This window comes from Lepidothrix coronata, unplaced genomic scaffold, assembly GCF_001604755.1.
Source record: "Lepidothrix coronata isolate B3197 unplaced genomic scaffold, Lepidothrix_coronata-1.0 Scaffold223, whole genome shotgun sequence".
In the NCBI taxonomy this organism is placed as follows: Eukaryota; Metazoa; Chordata; class Aves; order Passeriformes; family Pipridae; genus Lepidothrix; species Lepidothrix coronata.
Genome location: NW_016690403.1, coordinates 978688 through 984687, shown reverse-complemented (window position 1 = coordinate 984687; position 6000 = coordinate 978688).

The window sequence follows — 6000 nt, the reverse complement described above, 5'->3', positions numbered from 1 at the left end:
GTGTGCTTTCATAAGCACGACTTGTCCTCTTATTTCCAGACATATCTCAGTTAACCCACAGCAGAAAGTATTATCAATGTTGAATTTTACAAGATTGCCTAGTTTTACTGATGAAGTGTCTGTACTAAGATTCTGTTTGGGCAGAACTTGAGTAGCAGTCCCTAGACTTTGTCTTTTGCAGTGAGAAAGATAGTGGTGTGTAGGCTTCAAAGCTGAGTTTTGTCAGAGTACTGAATAACACTTTTGGAAGCAGAGAACTTGGAGTAAGACATAACACACATAAGGCAGCCTTTTTTACATGCACCCATCCTTTGTACCTTTTAAGTATGTCTTCACCAGATTCACGCTGCCAAGTCAGTGGTTTTCTTGGTGGCTAAAGCAATTCTGGCAGTCTCCTCTTGGGTCCCCAATGAAATATTAACCCGCTAAAGTCAGGCCACATGTCTGTTCTTTTCTTTCCATGGCACACTTTGGGTTTTTTTAACTCAATGAGCCTTTTTTCTAAGTCTCAAGAGCTCAAATGAGCATGCAGGTGTTAACTGAGATAAAGCCAGTCCTGCACTCATCCCACAACTTGGCTAGGAAAGAGATCATGATGTGCTAGTTTTTCCTAAACACAGCACCAATTTCTGATTGAAGAACAAATATGGCCTGCATATTTGTTCTTCTTTGTAGGCTCCTCGGTGCCATGCACAAAGATTGGGGCTGCTTCATGCAAAGTTCTGGTTTATTGGTTTTTTAGATGTTGGGAAGAATTTTCTTAAAATATCTAAGTATGAAGAAAACCTATAAACTGCAAGCAAGATTATACATTAAGTACAATTGAACTTCATATTAAAATAGGAAGTGTAATTTTGAAATAATTCATACTCATTCCTGTCTTGGTCCTGTTCTTGGGCATTCCCAACACCTCTGTGCAGCACTGCTGGCCAGGGCAAACCTGCTTCTGATGCTGATGCCAGTTAGCAGTTCACATGTGATTTAGCAGATACTTCTGTTTGTAAAATAAATGCAGCTATTATCACATTATATTAATTTACCCCTTCTCAGACCAGCTTTCTTAGTTTTAGAAAGAACATGCTTACAAAAGAGCCAAGCATACATGCAGAAAAGTATGTCTTGTCTTGGAAGTCTTTGGCACAGTATAGCAACAGCTATTTCTGGAGTGCCACACTGTAAGATTCCTGGTTTAATCTGGGGGATTTGGAGAATATGATCAAAAAAGAATGATATTTTAGAAGTTCATCTGTTCTTTTGCAAAAGTAAAACCTTCCCCTTCTTGCCAAATTCTGCATTTTTGTCAGATTCTGCTTCCATTTCTCTAAGCTACAGGAGGTGAGGCAGTCTTATTTTAAAAATTAAGTTCAAGGCTGCATTCAGCAAAAGAAACTGCTGGGTTTGGTGTTTCAAATACTTCAAACTGACAACTACAAGTACAGCAAGGGTGGTGTCTTTACTGAATGTCTGAAGATGGGGATAGTTACCAGCCCAATTGCAGTCCTGTGGAGTTCTTTGGAAGACTAGAAGATGATTCTGCAGCATCTCCACAGTCACGCTGGGCGTGGGAGCAGGTGGTGTCTGTGCAGAGCACTGCAACACTTACATGGAGGTGACTGTCACATCAGCTCAAACCCACAAACCAGGGATTAGTCACTTCAATTTTTTTTAGCACAGCTCACTCTTTTCTCAGTCTGTGTGACAACAGCTGCTTGTTATTAGAGGCAAGTCATGTTTCTGGTGCATGCCAGAGAACAGCATGTTCTAAGAATAACAGTTTTGCATCATGAGCAACATGATGATCCCCCTCTCTGAATGGGGGAGCTCCAGCTCAGGTGCCCTTCTGGCCTTTACCTCAAGTGAAGAAGAGCACAGGCACTTGAAGCTGGAAGCTGAAATATCAGTGGACTGATCTAAAAGGATCCTAAAGATATGCTGTAGTGGGTTGACCCTGGCCAGATACCAAAGCCACTCTCTCACTCTCTCTCTGCAACTGGACAGAGGAGAGAGGAAAAAAATAAGCTAAGGATTCATGAGTTGAGATAAGAGCTGGGAGAGAGGTCAGTGACTGATCACCTTCACAGGCAAAACAGACTCCAAGTGGGGATAGTACTTAAATTTATTACTAACAGGAGCAAGGAGTGAGAAATAAAACAGTCTTAAAAACACCCCCCCACCCCTCCTTCCTTCCACGTTCTCCCTCCTCCCCCCCAGTGGTGCAGGGGGATGGGAATGGGGGTCACAGTCAGTTGTTGTTTCTGTCACTGCTCAGGGAGAGGAATTGGAGTCCTTCCCCTGCCCCCATAGGGTCCCTTCCATGGGAGGGAGTCCTTGATGGACCTCTCCAGGGTGAGTCCATCTCTCGGGCAGCAGCTCTTCCCAAACTGCTGTCCCGTGGGTCACTGCTCCATGGGGTCAGTCCTCCAGGAATGATCTGTACTGACCTGAGTCCCCCACAGGGGCCGCGAGTCCTACCCGGGAAAAACCTGCTCCAGCCTGGGCTTCCCGCCCCACGGGCTGCAGGGCCTCAGCTCCAGCACCTGGAGCACCTCCTGCCCCTCCTCCTGCACTGCCCTTGGGGTCTACTTTGTTGTTCCCATGTTCTCACTCTGCTCTTCCCTGGCTGGAATTCTCTCTGTGCCACAACCTTCTGTTCTTAAATATGTTATCCCAGAGGTGTTACTGTCACTCCTGGTTGGCTCGGCCTTGGCCAGTGGCAGGAATTCCATCCTGGAGCCAGCTGGCATTGGCTCCATGGGACAGGGGAAGCTTCTGGCAGCTTCTAAGAGAAGCCACCCCTGTAGCCCACCGACCCGCCCCCCCAAAACCCAGCCACAGAAACCCCCTGCATATGCTCAGTGTCATGAGGAGGCAGAAGCTTTGGCAGAGTTAGGCAGAGTTAGGCACCCAGTACTGGGCTGGCAAAAGTCTAGTCACTGTACCAAGATTTCTATCAGCTAGGAAAGGGTGTTACCAAACTGACTGGGAGGGGGTCTGAGAGAATCAATGGTGTTGCTTAGTTTTTATGGAAACAGGTGCACAACAAAGTGCCTCCTGGAACATTTTTCCAGTATTTATTCTTCTATTAAGTCTTGTTCAACATGCTTTATCAAAACTTTTGAGGCTGATTTTTGTTTTGTTTGGGATTTTTTTTTTAAATGCACTAAAAAGTTTTGGGGTTTTTTTCATGAGAGAATTAAAAGGAGTTAGGAAAGCTACAAGCCACTTCTGAAAATAAAGGATAGATGGAAATATTCATGGTAGAAGTACTAGGCAAATGTATAAAACCATCTGAATACCATGGGTCTAATTCCAGCAGAACTATAATATTTGGAAAATGTAACTGCATAAACCTAGGATACATAGCAGGGCTAGCAGTCTAGTACTTAACCTCTGTAGAATCTAAGGACTTTTTAAATGAGAAATCAGTTCCTGAAGATTCTGAAGGAAAAAAATCAGTGTTTCTAAACAAATTATATGCTTGAGGTAAAAATAGTAAGGTCTTCCTGCTTACCTTTTACAAAAAAGTCTGATTTGAAGGTTATGGTGGCCCCACTGCACTCTGTGAATCATCTAGGAGTGTTCATTCATTTAGCTTTCCTACAATTAAAAGATGAAGGATTTTTAAAAGGAATAATTTGCTAACCAAACACCATCATTTAGTTTCACCAGGAGCACAGGCCAACAGAAAGCAGACACCAAACTGTGCAGTGCTAAAATCCTTTTATCACACACACCAATCATTATGTCTAGAATTTTTTGGCTGGTCCAGGATGAGAATGCTGAAGCATTTACCTGTCCCCAGAAAGTCTGATTTGTAATATAATGCATGATGGTGCCAGATAGGGTTGTTATTGCTGGTTGCTTTTTCCTTCCAAATGGCAATAATTTCCCATTACAAGCTGAAAAGCTTAGGAAAGTACACATATAAAGTAAAGGCTGGATTTCTTTTTTAACCACTAGCAGCTGCCTGCCATTTGTTTGAGTGCTTGACTTGTTTCTTTAAAAATGTGATTTATTTGGAAGAGATTTTTCTGTGGCACATTGTTTCCCCTCAGGCTGTCTCGGAGTCCATAGCACTGGAAATGGTGGGTAATGAAGGCAGATGACGTTCCCAGCCCCCAGGCTACTGTTTTCCTTTTTCACTACCAGCCTTTGCATCAAGGAGGGAAGAGCAGCAGAGGCATTCTCTGCCAACAGCAGGGTCTTTGTTTTGTTTCCCAAGGTTCTTCCTTAATGGTAATACAAAATTTGGGTTTCTATAATTACATATGTTGTAGGAACTTTAAAGAACAGTATTAGTTTTAAATGCAACTTTGAAAACAACAATGTCCAGCCAAACTAATGAATGTTACTGTGCTATTTCCTCCTCTTTGTACCATTCCTGTCATTATTTGATACATAGTGATGGAGTAGAGAGTGGAGTAGATAAATGAGTTTTGCTTCTTTGAAATCAATGAAACTACACAAATGGGATTCTTTTTTCTCTTGGGCGAATGTTGTTTAAGTATTTTATGATTTTTGAGGGAGGCAGGCAATGTGTATGTTTGCACAACAAACATTCCCAAGCTCTGGGGCTTAAGTGAACGACTGGAATTTGGCTTGTGGATTAATACACTGCTGTGGCTTTCAGGATTTCGGTATTGGCCACTTAACTAGGTCATTTGGGTCTCTCACACAGTGTGTATCCCATTACTTAGTACCTCAGCGGGGCTCAGATAAAACTGTGGTAGAATTTATTTTAAAAAAACAAGAGGAGTAATGGATTTCTAAAAAAATTACTTAAAAATTATGAAGTCACTTGAGGTCTGCTTACTTTCTAATCTAACTGATCAAACCCTAGATACTTAGATATGGATGTGTTTCTCTTTGAGTGGGGGAAATACAAAGAATTTATATTCACAGATGTTCATATATATGACTTTGCTTTCAAGACCATATTTTTGTTAGTATTTAGTAACTTTGATATTGGCATTGCAGCTTCTGCAATTATTCTCCTGTTAGGTTATTTGCTAAAATATTAATGAAGAGCAAGCACAAAGTTGTAAGTTAATTAATTTAAAATATACATGTATTTTCATTTGGCAAAGGTAAATTATATAACTCTTTTATACAATGCAGGGTTGAAAAAAATCAACACTGAAAGATGGAACTCTGTATTTAAAAATAGTTATGCTTTCATTTTATTATGATTTTGTAGCTTTCTATCAGCTTCTCATTTTCTGAGAGTTTTGCTGTGTTCTAATTGCATATAATTAGTTTACTGCTATAAGTAGAACACTTCAAACAAAAAAAAAATCTTAAGATGGTTAAAATCTCCCAGAGAATAATCATATTTTCTCCCTTGAATCCAAGCACTTCAAAGTTAAAAATTCAAAGATGTAAGAATCTTTGAAGAAGATTCACATCTGAGAAATGTGAAGGTCAGTCTACCTGTTTATACTTCCTTCCCAGTCCTACAGAGATGCAGGAAATTCAGAAATAACATTACACATACATGCATGTAATCATTTTTTAAGCTCAAAATCCTCTCAAAGTCAATGATAATTCGTAGCTGACTTCCATAGAATCACAATTTGATCCACTTTTTTGAATTTTCTAGTTGAAAAAGGTCCATGAGAGTAAGGGAAAGCCCACCTCAATTCTCTGTGGGGAAGTAAAAGTACCAAGTAATATTTTGAACTAAAGAAGCTGAATTATATAAGTAATAATTTAAATATTAGGGAAAAACCAACATGGTTTGGGGTCTTAGTTGCTTTGGTCTTTTTGTAATGATGAACTACCTACCCTGCTTCAAAATGACAAAAACTGAAAAGGCATTTTGCTGGTGACTTTTATAAGCTGCTGAATTTCATAGGGTTGCCATGTTGAAGGGCTGGATCTCGTCTCTAGTACATAATTCTTTAGGGGATCTGGCAGAGTGAACTGGGATTTAAAACCACTGAGCTGCTTTCTGCTCTGTATTTGTAATATCACAAGAGAAAATCAGTGCTAAAAAGAAAA